A 17519-nucleotide genomic window follows, 5' to 3' on the forward strand; every position below is an offset into this window, starting at 1 on the left:
ATTCCCACCGTTACATAACTGGCGTTGTGCGACAGGATATGAAGTTAAGAGCAGTTGGTGGTAGCTGGGGGAAAAGCATATATGATGATGTATGTGTATTCCAGTGTCCCAGTATTGCTGTGGTTTAAAGGGATAGGCCAAATAAGAAGATGGAGGATTAACTGTTTGTAGCTTTAGCCAAGGGCCCCCTGACAGTGTGCGCAGACATGAGTGTTTGGCCACAAGAAGAGGAAATGAGGAACGTCCCGCCTAGGTTGTCGTTGCGGGATGTGGGGGAATGATTTGCTGCTAGTGCTTGGGATTAAGCACAAAGCCAGGAAGGCTGGAAGTATCCCCACAGTAGCAGCTAGGTGCACCTTAGGACCTTATGGCTTCTGGGTAGCTATGCTATGGTAAATGGTAAATTGCCTGTATTTGTATAGCGTTTTACTAGTCCCGCCTAGGGACCCCAAAGCGCTTTACACACCCAGTCATCCACCCATTCACACACACATTCACTGGTGGACGCAGCTACAGTTGTAGCCACAGCCACCCTGGGGCAGACTGACAGAAGCGAGGCTGCCATATCGTGCCATCAGCCCTTCTGGCCAACACCAGTAGGCGGTAGGTGAAGTGTCTTGCTAAAGCTGTCCGAGCCGGGGATTAAACCGGCAACCTTCCAATTACAAGGCAAACTCCCAACTCTTGAGCCACGGTCGTCCATGGGTACGTGAAAGGGATTGCTCGTTGTAGCATTTGACTGTATGGTGCACTTTGCTATATTTTCGCTTGGGGGTAGAAAAAGGAACCGGACTCCAAGAAGGCTGCATGACTGGAAGCTGGGCCTTAGCAGGGACTGCTAATCTTTCAGTGTTGGGGGATGTCACGTCGTGGAAAGGGACTCTGTTAAATCAAAATCACATTCCCACCGTTACACAAACTCAACAAGTTAAGGGTTGCCCCTGTCCTGCTGCCCTCACCACGTTCTACAGGGGCACCACAGAGAGCGTTCTGACCAGCTGCATATATGTGTGTGGTTCAGAAACTACAATGTTGGCCATCTCAGCCAGTTATAACGGATTAAAGTAGCTGCATAAATCATCGGAACATCTCTCCCTCTGCTCGAGGACATCTTCCACAAGTGCTGCATCAGCAAGGCCTCCTGCATCGTGCTTGACTCCTCACATGGACTTTTTTCTCTCCTTCCATGTGGCAGACGGTATCACAGCATCGGGGCCCAATCCTTCAGACTGCAGATAGCTTTTCCAACAAGCCATCAGACTCTTGAACTCATTATCTGCTCTCCCACTCCCCCTCACCATACGTACCCACACAGACTGTTAACTGACTCTATTACACTCAATACCACTGCATTTATAATGCAGATGCTGCTCTATCGACAATTCTCATTCTAACGAATTCTGCTCATGTTTACAATCTGCTCTGTTTCCCGGTCACTTTAAATCACTTCAAAATGAATGTAACATTCCAACTTCCCCCTTAGTGTGTTTGTTGGGCAGCTTAGATAATGTCACTTCAGAAAAGAATATAGCCCATATGGTTTTCACTGCCCTATGCATAGCCAAGAAAACAGTCCTCATGAACTGGAAAAATAAAAACAATCTTAATTCTAACCAATATAGAAATTATCTATTAGATTACATTAGTCTTGATACAGCCTCTGCCACCACATCAGATCAATTGCTCTGGGCTCCTTTGATCAGCTCCATCACCTAGTGGGGGTGGGGGGTCATAGTTTGGTCCCGCCTTCACTGTTGTGATTGGTGTGGGGGTAGGGACAGGCTTAGGGCGTCGGGGGGTTCCCTGGAGGCATCTTCCTTGGGGGGCTCAACCCGGGGTAGCGGTCATGTCCGGTTGGGGGCTCTTTTGGCTCTCGGGTGACTGTTTCCTCGTGGCTGCGTGCAGCGGGGCTAGGGGAGGGTCCGTGCTGACGGACGTGGATTACTGACCTGGTAGCCTGGCTGATTTTCATTTTTTCCTTAATAAATGAATAAATAATTATTTCATTTTATATATACACACAAAAAATACACTTATAAATAACATACCTGATAACAAATTCATTTTATTTACCTATAATAACAAAGCCCACAGGGACCCAAATTCTACACAAATAAATAGTAACACAAGACAACTATCAACAAAAAAGCGGGACTTATCGGGGTGGGTCCGGGACGGGAGTGGGGTTGTGGGGGCGCTCCGTCTCTGGGCTGGGGCCCTGGCTGGGGCCTGGGTCCTAGTTGGTGTGTTGCCAGGGTTGTGGGCGGGTGGTTGTATGGGGGCCCAGCCCTGGCGCAGGGTGCTGCCAGTGCATCGAGCCACCTGGGGGGCTCTTCGACTGGTGGGGGAGGTTGTTACATCTTGCAGGAGGTCTCCTCTCTTCAGGAACTCCCTCTGCAGGAGGGGGAGATACAGGAGAGGTGGAGGAAGATCTCAGCCTGGGTGTTTATTGTCTTATGTAGTCTGGAAGATGAGTGGATGATGGGGTGGGTGCAGTTTTCTCTGTGGTGGTGTGGGGTGGACTGTCCCAGACTCTGTGGGGTCAAGCGGCGCTGCTGTACTGGGCCCCGGTCCGGATGAGCCTGGGCCCCCTTTCCCTGGCGGGTCGCGGAGTATGGGGGTGCCTACTGGGGTCAGGGAGGGGTCACTTGCCCCTCCCTTCCTTCCCTCCCCATCTCCAGCTGCCTCCCTCTTCCCGCTCCACCACAACCACCCACACATGCAGGGCCTTGGAGTAGGGGTATGTCACCAGGGTGCAGAGGAGGCCCCCCCCCCCCCCCTCTCTGTCCCCTTCTGGCTGCCTCTGCCACAATTTTATCCCACAACTTAGACATTCACATTACTCACACTCTCATTACACATACATATAGGATCTTGGGGGTGGGCACGCTACATGGACTCCAAATTACCATCAGGGTGTACACCCCACCCCTGGCGTCGTTGCCCACCTCTCAATTTTAAATACACGTAGACATTGAGGGCTAGCAGGAGGGACCATGCGCTTACCTGCTGCTCCTTGGCAGGTAGCTCCATGCCCTCCTGGGTTTTAAATGCACCTTAGAACACACATGCATCAACACTACAATGAGCGGGTGGAGGGAGGTTTGGAGTCTTCTCTCACCCCTGTTCTCTGTTGCCTTTTGGAGCGGGGGGGGGGGGGGGGGCTAGGAGGAGGAGTTGGCCGTCCGACTGCAGTCTGGAGTGTGGGGCCTCCCTGCTGCTGCGGAGTCGGGGCGGTCTGCTTCTCCCCACCGCAGGGAAAAGGGTAACACCACCTGGGTCTGGGTGCAGTTCCCCCCTCCAGGGGCAAGGGCACCTAGACCCGGTTTGTAGAGTACGCTTGGGGAGTGTGATCGTGTGTACAACGTCTCTTTATGTCTATAAAGAGACGCTGTACACATGGATGTTTGGGAATGGATGTTTGTATCTGTGTGTGCCTGTATGTCTGTGTCTATATGTCAGGTTGGGTGTCAGGCGCCACCTCTCTGGGGACATCTCAGGCCCTCCAAGGTTTGGAGGCCTATCTCCACCCACCACCACTTCCCCTGCCAGTGGCGGACTCCCTCAGACATCGGTGCGTTGGTGGTTCTTTGTGTCTGGGGGTGGGCATCCAGGTACACACCGGCTCACTCCTTGGCGGCCGCTTATCAGCAGAGGTGGAAAGAGTACTCAAAATTTGTACTCAAGTACAAGTACTGTTACACTGGTTAAATTGTACTCAATTACAAGTAAAAGTACTGGTGTTAAAAAAAATACTTGAGTAAAAGTACAAAGTACTGTTCTCAAAAACTCCTCAGAGTATTAATTACTTTTTAACAGACTGATGTTTTATTCTGTTGTCAATAGCAGGCATTCAACTCGATTCACCAGTATAAATATTTATGTTCAAAGCACATTTTTCAGATGAACAAGGTATAGAAAGGTAACTTGTTTTGTAAATAAATGTAGATATAAAAGAGGGAATTTTGTTTGTTAAAACAATGACAAAAATGTTTCTGAACATGCGTAGAACCATTTAAACTTTTCCCCATACACTGAACAACAGGCAGGTAAGTGTCTTAAACTCTTAGCATTTCTTTCACACTTTACTTTCTGAACCTTTTGTTCAGTTTCAGCAAGAGCTGGTTTTCTAAATTAACAGAGGCAATCCGACTTCGTTTGGCAGTGAAGAGTAGACCAGCACAGCTAAAAAGTCGTTCACACGCAGCAGAAGCAGGCAGAGCTGTGTTCAGTTTAAGAGAGAGGTTTTTGATGGCTGAGAAGGAGTGCAGCAGCTCCATGGTGTCTGTGGCACAAGCAAGATAACCATCAAGCTCAACTGCACTTTGCAGCCTTCTGGAGATTGGTCTGGAGAAGAATTCATCTTCATCAGATGACTCTCTTTGCTGATCCTCACTCTCATGCTCTGTCGTTTCAAGATGTTGTTTGATGTATGTCAAGGCTGTAATTGCAAGTAGATAACACAATTTTGTTATTTAAATTTCAGTGATTATTCCTGAACACAAATTTAAAATCGGCAAATTCTCAAAAAGGATTGTTTAGTATTCAGGACAGACCATCAATAACTTACAATGTATTAGGTGAAATACTCACTTAAGCATGTGTTCAAATGTAAAACACAAAACTGGGATCACATGAATCCTTACAAGCCTCTGTTACATCTGCTCTGTCAGTCCAGGAAGTCTTGAACTTGGGTAAGAGGACTGCAGCTGCAGCCAACTCTGGATCCTCCATCATCGCTCCAAAATGCTTTTGAAGGCCATTTTGCAGGGCTCTGATGAGTGGCACGCATGTCTTGCTTGATGTCTCCAGCCTGCTAAGTTTGGACAGTAGTTGTTGGATTACTGGCAGGAGCCATCCCATAAAGGAAGTGGACTCAGACTGAAGGATGTTTGAAGCTTTCACCAGTGGCTTCATGGTGGTACAGTACTCCCTTAGGAATGCAACTTCTGCAGGACTCAACCTGTAAGACACAACAACAAAACCCACCATGACTATAATAGGGATCTTCTGATTTAATATTAAGAGTCTGCTCACGTTTTTAACCATCCATTAAGGAAAATTCACAAAATTTGAAACCATATTGGTAGGTGTCCAATTTTACTCACATTTTCACCTTGAACTCCTCACAAATGCTCCTGATGGCATCTTCCCCCTTCTCATCAATGATGCGTATTATCCTTTCAATGGCAAGGTAGGTTGAATTCCATCGTGTTGCATTGGGACGAATGATCTGTAGCTTACACTTGTCCTCTACCACTTCATTAGCCAAATGAGATCGGCCAGTTTTGTTCCAAATGGCCTGGCATTTTGCAAAGGTTGCACGGGAGAGCCTCTTGTAGGTTTCATTCATGCTCTCTGCTAGGGCAGCATCAGTTGTTGCCACAAGGTTTAGCAGGTGACATGCACATCGCTGATGAGGCGGAAGTTGATACTCCAAACCAGAGTCTTCATCAAGAATTGCACTTGCCTCATGGTAGTCCCTATGGTCAGTCAGGTCAATAGTTTCTGGGTCTGCTTCATCTTCAGCTTCATCTGCATCATTTTGTGCCCCAAACATGTGGAAGGCCTTGACAAAGTTGGATCCACTATCAGTTGTGGTTCTTACAACTTTGCCTCTAATCTTGTATTGACAATGGATATCATCAAGCGCACCAGCAAGCATGTCAAATGTGTGAGACCCTCTCAATCTTTTGCATGCTAGTGCTGCAGATCTTCTTTCCAGGGACGCTTCCTCTATCCAATGGCATGTGACTCCAAGGTAACTTTTCTGATGAGCTGACCAACAATCAGTAGTGGTAGCAACAAATTTGACTTTATCCAATGCTGCAACCAAAGTCATCTTCATGTGATCAGCAGCTTCACAGATTCTGGCACGGACAGTGGGTCTGGAGATGACTTTGGCTTGAGGTTGTAATGTGGTAACCAATTCTTTGAAAGATGGCTGTTCTACCACTGCAAATGGCTGTAGACCCTCACATATGAAATTGATGACAAGCTTGTCAACAGTTGCTTGTGGAACATGTTTGTTTGCAGCTCTCAACATCAGGTCTGGTAACTTGGCTTGTGTATTTGCTGAGAGCTTGTTTGGTGTGGCTGTGGTCTTTCGCTGTCGAGATGTTGATGCCACAGTGATATTGTACTGCTCAGTCTTCGATGGATGTTTCCTCTGTAGAGATAAATATTATCATACGTCAGGTTCATACATTACTTCATAACATCACTGTGATTAACACTAAAAGAAAACACATTTTTAAAACATTATTCAACTAGACTTGAGCTAATCTTTGATTGTTGAGCATAGTATAAAAGAGTGGTGAATTGGTCAAATTTTGCAGATATATTGCTGTATTTATTCACAAGTGTAAACCAATTTTGAACGATCATTGCAAAAAACATGAATTTCTGTATACATTCTAAGTTCTGTAATATGTATACTATCTGTAAAAAGAGTATCGACCAATGTATCAGTATCTAAATTTTTAACTCCTTTTTATCAGTATCACCCTAAAGTTTTCAGTATTAGTCAGGTCCTAAAAATACTAAGAGAGCAAAATATGTGTATCTAGCAAATCTAATTTAAGAAAAGGGATCACATACACAAAAATGCTGCCCATACAGCTAACAAATAAAACCAATCCACATTATGTTCTTTAAAAAAAGATATCATATTGGGAAACATATAACCCTACTGATTAAGAGCCATGTCACTATGCTAGACCTATATCAGGCCAATGATACTGATCAACTGATCCATCAATCGGGCTCTGGTACATGTCAGCTGAGAGCTGGAAGATTAATTTGAGATGCAGCTCAGCACTGTGTTCAAGTTTGTTTGTTTGTTTTTTTAAATAGGCCAGCTGATTGTAGGCCTGTGAGTTTTAAATGACTACAAGTTTAATTTATTGTAATGACGGTGGTTGTCCAAATAATAAGCTAAAACATTCCTACGAATTGTAGCTCAATTATGCATGCACATACGCACATTAGCTAGCTCCATCTTATTTTAATATCAGGCTAACCAATGGCGGTGACAATATCTTAGCCAAACTAGTAACCTTAACACACATGAAAAATAAGAAAGCAATATCATACACGTATAGTTGTAAAACCTCTTACCTCAATGTGTTTTTTTAGATTAGATGCTGAAGTCTTGTAAGCTGAAATGACTGTAGAGGTCAAACAAAGTTTGCACTGCTTCTGGACGCAGTCTCCTTTTCTTCCTCTGTACACAAAAAATTCCTCCAGGTATGGCCACGGGCACGCGTCCTCCGTCTTTTCTACGTCGTTTTCATGGTTGACAGTGTTGTCCTCTGTCTCCATTTTGGCTTCTTTGTCTCCAAATCTTCCGTCTATAAAGTAGTTTGTACTCCACCATGTAGCACCTCCAGACACCTGTGCCTGCTGCTGCAGCGGAGTTTATTCTTTGCTTACGTCTTAAATTGGCGTGGTTGCGATTGCACGGCCTTATTGGCTGCAAAAATGCAGACGAAAGGTTTGAATATTAATTCAAATTGTAGGCGTACTCAGTAGTGACTTTTGATTTTATAAGTAGCGAAGTAGATTACATGGTGTAAGTTGTACTCAAGTATGAGTAAAATTACACACTTGAAAAATTACTCGTAAAAGTACAAGTACCCAAAAAATGTACTTAATTACAGTAACGTGAGTATTTGTAATTCGTTACTTCCACCCCTGCTTATCGGGGCCTGGAGCCTGGGGCTCGGTCACTCAGGCACAGCTGGCTGCCGGCGGAGCTCACGGGCGCGTCACTGTAACCCCCCCCCCCCCCCGGCTTCTGTTCCGCGGCTGCTGAGTGAGCCCTCATCTGGGACTCTCCTCAGCTCTTTCTGGGACAGTGGCGCGGCTGCCCCTCTGTTGGTCTTCCTTGGTCTCTTGTGTTCTGCGGGCCTCTGGATGTCTGGAGTTTTGATCTCCTCCATACCTGCTTCATGCCCTGGAGGACGGGGCTGTGGCCCCCCCACACCCTCTAGCAGATCATTACATGAAGGAACCTTTTAAAAAAACAAGCGCGTCCATGCTCACAGGTGTACAAACGGGTGATCACACCCACAAACTACACCCTTTTTGGCTCCTACCTCAAAGCACACTGTGTTCTGTTGATCTTATGTGCTGCACAATAATGTTTAACATTTAGTATTTACTGTCATATTCCCATATATCATTGTGATGTTGTTTATTCTATTACTCTTGTTCTCTTCTGCTTGCTTTCTTTTTTCTTTCTCAGCAGGTGATCCAGGTGATTGATATATGCATTTTTTTTCTCTGCCCGTTCTGTTGGTTTTTGGTTTTTGCCCTTCTCCCCCGTCCCTCTTCTCAGCTGTTTCTCTTTCCCTCTTTCTTTCTCCCCTTCTTTCCCCCAGTCAAGTCTGTCCCGTATTCAGTAAGTGAAAATAAAATAAACAATAAAAGGTGAATCAAATGGACCATTATGGCAAGGCTGGGATGGTCAGTTTGGTAAAGTAAATCCGTTGGGCATCTTTCTTTGCCTTTAGACAACAATTCTGATGGCAAAAGAGCCAAACGGGACAGGCAAAAAAAAAAAAAAAAAGAGAGTGGCACTGGGTACTTGGCCTGGAGGATTAAAACCATACAGAGATGCACTGCTAAAGAGAGGCGATTAACTTCTGCAGGTAACATTTATAATTCAGTGGAAATACATAATATAGTTCCAAATTGTGGTTCTGTATTAATAATGGTTATCAAATGTTGTTATTAGTTTTGATAAAGTTGTATTTCATGTTGTCTAGCGCCAGGAGATGGATCATCGGGTGAAGACCAGTGTGGTGGACCAACTGTCAGATGAGAGTTGCAGTTTGTTACAGAGAGGTTACTGAGTGAGGATGAGTGCAAGGATACAATCTCTCTGATGAAACATTCAGCTGATGAAGACACACTCAAGAAGAAGATGAAAATGACATTTGTTTATCGGCACAACATGGTCCTCGACCCCCTGCTGTCAAGCAACATACTGTCTGTGTTTCCACGTTTCAAAGATATCAAAGGCTTGGTGAATATTTTTCATTATTTTGACAATGTAAACACACTTTAATATTTTGTAGAAAGCAGATATAATTCTCTATCCCTGTTACAGATCGAACAGGATTTTGTACTGATGTTTGGTGAGGATGTATCAGGCAGGTTGCTGGAGAGGTGGCCAACAACATTCAAAAGAAAGATTATCCAACAAGGCAGGAAGCTTCCTTCTACCACTGACCTGAAAGAACTCTTGCTGGCAGCTGACTCTCCTGAGGATGCCACTGAAGTAAATGCTGACATTGGTATATATAATGTTTGTCACAGAACAGCTGTCTTTTTTGTATTTTGGGTCTACTCATACATTTTGTCAATCCAGATGCATTGAAATTTGTTGTTGATGATGATTCAACTTTATTGAAAACAAATATTTTTTTCAGGCTGGGACAGCAATTCTATTGCTATTACATCTGATTCCACCATCTGGTCAGGGTCAGGTTGTGTTTCATCTGTGGAGACACAGCTCGTGTCACTACACTTGTTGCTAATCTACACTTTTTGGTTCATAGGCCAACATAAGGACATCTTTAACCTCACAGAACAGCAAATCAACAGCTTTTTACCAGCTTATATTATCTGAAACAATGATGATCATGCAGCAGTGTTTTTTTTAAATCTACGTAGATTCACAGAGGTGAAACAGGAGGTGATGAATGCGTCTCTGCTGCTTGGACTGATGTTCAGCGAGTCACACACAGATCCTACACTCATTCATTCACTGAGTGATTCCAGCTCCCACAGGGACCAGACTGAGTCCAAGTCCAGGTGAATGAATGCTGACTTTCCTGGGTGCTGCAGGAAGTAAGTTTGCTCTTCAGTTGGGCAGAGCTGCCTTTTTGTCAGTAGCCAGCTGCTAAATGCTAACATACAGAAGCTCCATGGGCGTAGATTTGGCATGGACGGAAGATAACAACAAATAATGATTAGCTCCCCCAGCAGGTTCAAATATCTGTTTGTGTTTTTTCTCTGCTGAACGTGTCCTTTCATAAAGGACGCTCCAGTTTCTTTGCCTTTAGACAACAATTCTGATGGCAAAAGAGCCAAACGGGACAGGCAAAAAAAAAAAAACACATTATACCAATGAAGTAATAACAGTAAATTCAGACATGTGAGGTTGTGCTGAAAAGAATGATACCAAACAAGGCAAAGTAAATAGTTTTTAAAGGTGAAATGTAGAGGAAATATCAAAAACGGCTGATTATGTCGTGGACCTCAGAGGGTTAAAGTTATTTTTTAAGAAACGCAATAGTTACTTTTTCTAGTAATTAGTTACTTTTAAAATATTGTAACTCAGTTACAAACTCAGCTACTTTGTTAAAGAAGTAACTACTAAGTATAACTAATTACTTTTTGAAAGTAACTTGGCCAACACTGCTGATGCTGACCTCTCCCAGTTTGAGTTCTGACTCACTGTCCAATCAAAGCTCTTTGTTTCTCTCCTCACTTTCTTCCAACAAAGTTTAAGAACGGCTCATGTTGAACCATCTTGATCAGATCACTATAAATCTGTCAGTAATTTTGTCTCCAGTTTTATTTATATTGTGCCATATTGTAAGGTGAATACAGTATTACAACAACAGAAAGAAAACTTGAAGACTAATCCAGTGTTGGCTGTGGTTGGGAGGCCTGTGCTGTCTGAGCCTGATGCTGGATACTAACTTAACTTATTAAGTTAACTTGTACGTGTCTGAAACACATGATCAGGAAGCGACTGGCACAGGTGTTTATCTAGGACAGCTTTTATTGTGGCGGTGCCTCCTGTCAGAGTGCTACAGCTTCCTGTTGAGAGTCTCCTGAGAGGAGGGTGAGGTCGGAGGCAGTGAGGAGCTCTGTAACGGGACTGTGAGGATGAAAATGAGGCTGCTGTCTGTGATCCTGCTGCACGGTAAGAAGAATTTCCAACCTCTGATCCATCACACACTCTGAAAAAGCTGCTCCTTCAGTGTGTGTGTCTCCTTTACACAAACACACACAGATGTTTGCAGGGTTTATGTTCAGCCTCTGTCTGCTTGGACTTTGTGAAAGTTTCTAAAATACCACAGGTGTGGTGGACAGCGGGTTTGTTCCTCTGGGTTTCTTACCTGGATCAGAGTGTGTGTGCATGAACTTCAGTTGACTCTGAACTCTGTTAGAGAGTCTGCAAACTTTGAGCTCATCCACATGTAAATGCTCGTTTAGAGCAGTGAGCACAGAGTTTGGAAAAACCTCTTCCAGAGAGAAGGTTGTCATAAACTCTGCTTCTGTGCTCACAAGTCTTTATGCATCAGAGCTGTGTGCCTTTATTTGACTTCATGCTACATGTGCTTTGTTACCGTTTAACAGGCTTTATTGACCAGCACCTCCTGTGACAGTGCTGGAGATAGATTTTGTGCATTTTATGTAAAAAGACTGTTTTTTTTTTTCGTTTTTCCAGTGGAAAGTCTGCACGTTCATGTGGACACAAGCCTGTTCATGATACGAGTCAGGGTGATGTGGGGGAGGGATTGACGGTTTCTAATATAAAGGACACAGAAAGAGAAAGAGAAGGATGAGACCGTTACACTGATAATCCAGACGACTCTCCACTAGTCTGTACTTGTCAAAACTGGCATCTTACACCATGAAACTGTTCTTACACTGTTGTTTTATAACCTGTTCAAAACACTGACATGAGTCCACTATCAGATAAGATCATTAGTAACCTTCACTGTTTCTGTGCTGTGATGAAACCTGACTGAAACTCTTCAAATAAGCCATTCCTCTGCAGATGATCAGTTAGCTGTGTGACAACTACTCTTTGATATAAAAGGAAGGTTGGATACTGGCGTATAATTGGCTAAGGCTCTAGAGCAGCGGTCCCCAACCCCCGGGCCACAGACTGATACCAGCTTCGAGAGTTGAGGCTCAGGTTTGAAATTTATGGTTTTCAGGGTTTTTATCTCTATATTTTTATCATTTTTATCAGTAACTTGGTTTCCATGGGCCTTTTCCCGTGTGTTATGACCAAATCTTCTATTTTAGGTACTGGTACTGGGCGGCCCGTAAAAACATTGTTGGACAGAAACCGCTCCGTGGCTCAAAAAAGGTTGGGGACCGCTGGTCTAGAGAGTAAAGGTTTAACTACAGACAGCTTGAAGGCCTGTGGTGCTTAGTCGATTATTAGAGATAGGTTAATGGCTACCCTGGGTAACGAAATTCTAATAATCAAACTGGAAAAATGTGGGTTTAGGGGTGTAGTATTGGATTGGATAAAAAGCTATGTGATGGATCGACAGCAATATGTAGAAATAAATGAGTTTAAATCTAAACTGGTGGATATTGAATGTTGGAGTACCTCAAGGATCAGTATTGGGTCCAAAAATATTTATTGTGTATATAAATGATATTTGTAAAATATCGAAGTTACTAAAATATTTGCAGATGATACCAATATACTTTGTTGAGGTGTGGAATTGCAAGAGGTTTTGGACGTGATCACACAGGAGTTAAACACATTAAAGAAGGGGTTAGATAAAAAGAAAATGTCATTAAATTTAAATAAAACAAAATTTATGTTATTTGGAAATTATAAGAAAACATTAACATTGAAATTTGTGTTGATAATATATATCTAGAAAGGGTTAATACCATAACATTTCTTGGTGTGATCATTGATCATAAGGCCTGTTGGAAATCACACATCACTTATGTGAGGGTAAAGTTAGCTCGGGGCATTGCTGTCTCGGGGAACAAAACAATTTCTGGATAGGAAAGCATTGTACATGCTATATTATGCTTTACTAATACCATATATGAGTTATTGTGTAGAGGTTTGGGGAAATACATATAAAAGTAATATTCAGACTATAATCATAATGCAGAAAAGGGCTATTAGATTAATAAATCAGGAGGGGTATAGGGCTCACACAAACGTACTCTTTATTAAGATGCAAGCTACAAAATTCCAGGATCTGGTGAAGTTTAAAACAGTGCAAATAATATATAAGGCAAGGAAAGGGATGCTCCCAATGGAAATAAGTAAATGGTTCTTAGAGAGAGAAGGGTGGTATAATTTTAGAGGGAAGTGGAATTTAGAAATACAAAGAGTAAGAACAACATTGAAAAGATTCAATTTTCAAGAGCGGGAGTTAAATTCTGGAATGAGTTAAAAGAAGAAATAAAGATCAGGATATAAAGGGATATAAACCAGTTTAAAATAGAACTCAAAAAATAAATTTTAAATAAGTATAAGAATGAAGAAAATGCAAGTAACCCAACACAGTAGTCAAAGTGATGTTTATTTTCTTTTGCAAATCAGTAAATCTAAATATATTTTTACTTGAATATGAGAAAACAATTGTGTGTGTGTGTGTGTTTAGATAGAATGATGAAGAAATGATTAAGATGTCAACCTAAGGGGTCAGAGTTAAATAAGTATATACTTCTGACTACTCCCTTTCAAACAACTGCATGGGATGATATTATGAAATGTTGGTGAATGTATGTGTTTGAAATAAAAATGAACTGAACTAAAATATTATCACTTCTGTAGTTGGGTAAATATCTGCTGTATCACCAATAATGATTGAAATTATAAACTAACACCCTTTTCAAATGCTATCTGCTCTACATCATCATCATGTTGGCCAAGAGGAATCTAATCTGTCACCATGCCTGTTCACTAAGAGATGAGCAGCTTTATGATGGCGCTGTCTGTGATGATGATTATGACGAGATTATGATGGTCCATTTTATGTCTAATGTCTTTTCAGATTTAATAATAATAATAATGGATTGCATTTATATGGCACTTTTCTAGGCACCCAAGGCACTTTACAATTCCACTATTCATTCACTGGTGGAGGCAAGCTACAGTTTTAGCCACAGCTGTCCTGGTGCAGACTGACAGAAGCGAGGCTGCCATATCGCGCCATCGGCCCCTCTGGCCAACACCAGTAGGCAGTAGGTGAAGTGTCTTCCCCAAGGACTCAACGACCAGGACAGAGAGAGGGGGATCAAACCGGCAACCTTCCAGTTACAGATACGCTTCCCAACCCCTTGAGTCACGGTCGCCCCATATGTAGATTAAAGCACTGCTTGCCTTACCCATCCAGACAGAGCACACAACACTCCATGGATGGAGTGTGGAGCATAAGTCCTTCCCTTAAATCTAAGCTCTCTACGTCCTCTCATGTGCTTCTTTCTTATCTTCTTATCTTTCTCCATCTCTGAGTGATGTTAGCTCTCTTTCTTTCCTCTCTTTGAAATACAGCAGCTGGACCTTTAACTGTAACACACTGTGAGACAAACTGCACACAAACAGTTTGTGTGTTTGCTGATGTTTGTTGTGCTCATAGAAACACTGCATTTGAAATGACCTGACTTATAATAAACTGTTAATCCCTTTATGCTCGCTCCTCTTCAGTAGGGCTAGCTAGATGCTGAAGTAGTGTGACTTATTGCCCCGCCCACTTTTACCCGAGTGTGCACTTAATTACAGTAACGAAGTATTTTTACTTTGGTAATGCCAACCTCTGTTGAGGAATCATGTAGGATTTAAGAGAATGAAGCTCGTACACCAGGGGTGTCAAACTCCAGGCCTCGAGGGCCGGTGTCCTACAGGTTTTATATCTCACCCTGGGTCAACACACCTGACACCAATGATTATTTTATTACCAGGTCTCTGCAGAACTTCAAGACATGTTGAGGATGTTTTAGCTATTTAAATCAGCTGTGTTAGATCAAGGACATGTGTGAAACCTGCAGAACACAAGGCTTGGAGTTCCCCACCCCTGTAGTACACAGTCGCACTTTCTCTGACCTTCAGTGACCTCTGTCCTCCTGTTGCAGGTGTGTGTGTGCTGCATCTCTCTGCACTGACTGTTTCTGCAGGTGAGTAGATGGAAGTGAAAACCATCAGTGAGACTCCAACAAGAACACAAATACATTTACTCTGTCTGTGTATCTGTCTGCCCTTCAGTCTCTCTGAGTGTAACTCCAGATCAAAAGCAGTTCTTCAGTCCTGGTGCTCTAGCGATTCTGTCTTGTGATGATGATGATGATGAACAAAGAGTTGATGGATGGACAGTGAAGAGGACCAGAGGAGGACGCACTGAGAGATGTGGAGCAGCTGAAGGCCTTGTTCTTAAAAATTCTCTGTGTCAACTCAAGTTGCATAACCCCTCTGATGGAGCTTACTTCTCTGAAAGCTCATCAGGACAGCGTAGTGATGAAGTCAACATCATTATTTCAGGTACAGATGTTCCAGCTGTGTCTGTATGACTCTGTGTGTTGGTGGAAGTCTGTCTCTGTATCACTCTGTTTGTGTCTCTGTTGGTCAGCTGGTTCCCTGATCCTGGACATCCCTTCATCTCCTGTGTGGACAGGAAGTAATGTGACTCTGCTCTGTCAATCCAGAGATGGTGAACCGGTGAAGTCTTATTTCTATAAAGATGGGGACATGATTGAACCTGATCCTAAAGAAAATTTGACTCTCGCTAATGTTCAGAAGTCTGATGAAGGTCTCTACTCGTGCTCCACTGAGGATCATCCAAATACTCATGAAAGCAGGCTGACAGTCAGAGGTCAGTGCAATGATCTTTCTTATTCAACCTGTTTTCCTGAACTTTAGTAGAAATGTCATAGAGATCAATGAAAGGTGGTAGGTTATATCTTACTTTATCGATACATGTTCTCTTAATGTATTCAGGTCACATAAACAGAGCAGCCAGAGAAAATTATCCCATCATTACAAAGGTTGGAATATTAAAGAAGGAACAAAGAAGTCCATCTTCACTGTGGTGGCACAAAACCTCTATTTGACTTTAAAACTCTGCTGGATTCACTAAAGAGACTCAGCGTCAGGTTGTGACTGACAGATGTGAACATTAGTTTCTTTTCAGGCCCATGTTTCTCTTTCAAGAGGAGAATATTTGAATGAATCACACAAATGTGAGTCACTAAGGTTTAACCACAGAGAAAAGCACATCTTATAGCTGCTGTGAAAGATGCAGGGAGTCTGTTTGGAATGAGACCATCTCCTCTGCTGATCGGGCCCACCACAGTTCACACACCTGTCCATTGGTATTGTAGTTCGGCTAGCAGTCGTGTCTGTGTGAGGACAGTACAGGAGAGGACTCAGGATAGGCAGAATCCCTCGTTCCAGTCGCCTGCAGTTGATCCTGATCTAACTCGTTTATTCTTTAATGCTGATTTCTGTCTGCGGTCTTGGGATGAGAGAAGAAGATGGGTACGCCCAGACCGTCACTGCACTCCTCTCCATCCTGTGCCTGATAAAGTCCATAAATAAAGACTTTCATGACAGATAGTCTCAGTTTATCCTCAGTGTAACCTGAAGATCCTTTCTTTAGTCTTTCAAGAATTCAGACAGCTCTGTCTATCAGTGAGGAAGCTTCCAGAGACTACTGGAACTGATGAGCTGACCAGATAATAAACTGACTGAACCATCTTTGTCATTGTTCCTGCAGATCCTCCTCCTAATGTAAAAGCTCCTCCTCCTACTACCCCTAAAACAACCACTCATGCTCCCAGTACTACAAGCCCCCAAACTACCAAGAAAAAAATCCCTCCTGCTAACAGTAAATCAATAGAGGAAGATGAGGAGGTCGAGTTCGACTACACCTGGTCCCTAACCTATGGCGATTTTGTCCGTGCCTGGTTCTGGTATTAGCTCTGCTCCTTTGGAGGAAGCTAAAAGGTAAGACGTGTGTCAGCTGAGTCACAGAGCACATACATGTGTGTGTTAGGGAAGGTCAAAGGTCACCAGATCTGAGCTGAAATCACTGATGTTTGTCTCTGAACAGGAAAGTGAGGACGCACTCTGCCTTATGGAGGACCTTCATCTTACTGTCTCTGATTGGCTGCTGTTCTGTGACATCATTGGCCCCTCCTGAAGCTCCAGTAACCAGTATAAAAGCAGGGGGTGTGTCTTCAGAGTGTCAGCTTTGCTGTTGTATCTTTACTGGGATTTTACATGTTTGGTCTTATTATGCAGCACTTCGTGGGTTTTTAAAAAAAATGCTTTTAAGTAAAATATTTTGGGATGTTTAAAGGTTTTCCTGCAGCTCTGCAATGACTTGTATTTTCAGACATGACAGCTGTGACTGTGTGTGTATCACACAGGTTTTGCACTGTAATAATAAACTATTAAAGTTTCTCACCATAAACACATTAATGTCCGAGTCTTTGTTCAAGACTGCTGGAGAACAGCTGGTCGCCAAGCACAGCACCATGACAGGGTGGCAGTCAGTAGAAAAAACAGAAGATGTTCCTGCTCATCAGTGGGATGATATGTGATTAAGACTGTTAAATGGATGTTAATCCAGCCACTGACCACGCCCACACTGCCTCAGCTCACCATCATGTTTGCTGTAAAATGTTTTAAAGGTAAAATATGATTTCTTCAATTAAGAAATTTTTATCTCAACCACACAAGGTGACAGCTTAGAAATCCCCCCCTACTCCTCAGTTATAAAGCATCTAAA

The 17519-nt window shown here is 43.1% G+C and overlaps 2 long non-coding RNA genes across 2 annotated transcripts; both read left to right on the top strand.

The window, feature by feature from the left end:
• The first annotated feature begins 10886 nt into the window (after nt 1-10886).
• On the top strand, nt 10887-15036 carry LOC113010251 (uncharacterized). The gene is made up of 3 exons (XR_003270310.1): nt 10887-10942; nt 14866-14907; nt 14996-15036. It is a non-coding gene; the product is annotated as an uncharacterized LOC113010251 (long non-coding RNA).
• An 85-nt stretch (nt 15037-15121) lies between these two features.
• LOC113010227 (uncharacterized) lies at nt 15122-17189 on the top strand. The gene is made up of 4 exons (XR_003270304.1): nt 15122-15268; nt 15357-15599; nt 16503-16732; nt 16839-17189. It is a non-coding gene; the product is annotated as an uncharacterized LOC113010227 (long non-coding RNA).
• Nucleotides 17190-17519: the final 330 nt, after the last annotated feature.

The sequence above is a fragment of the Astatotilapia calliptera genome, chromosome 3 (assembly GCF_900246225.1).
Source record: "Astatotilapia calliptera chromosome 3, fAstCal1.2, whole genome shotgun sequence".
Taxonomy (NCBI): Eukaryota; Metazoa; Chordata; class Actinopteri; order Cichliformes; family Cichlidae; genus Astatotilapia; species Astatotilapia calliptera.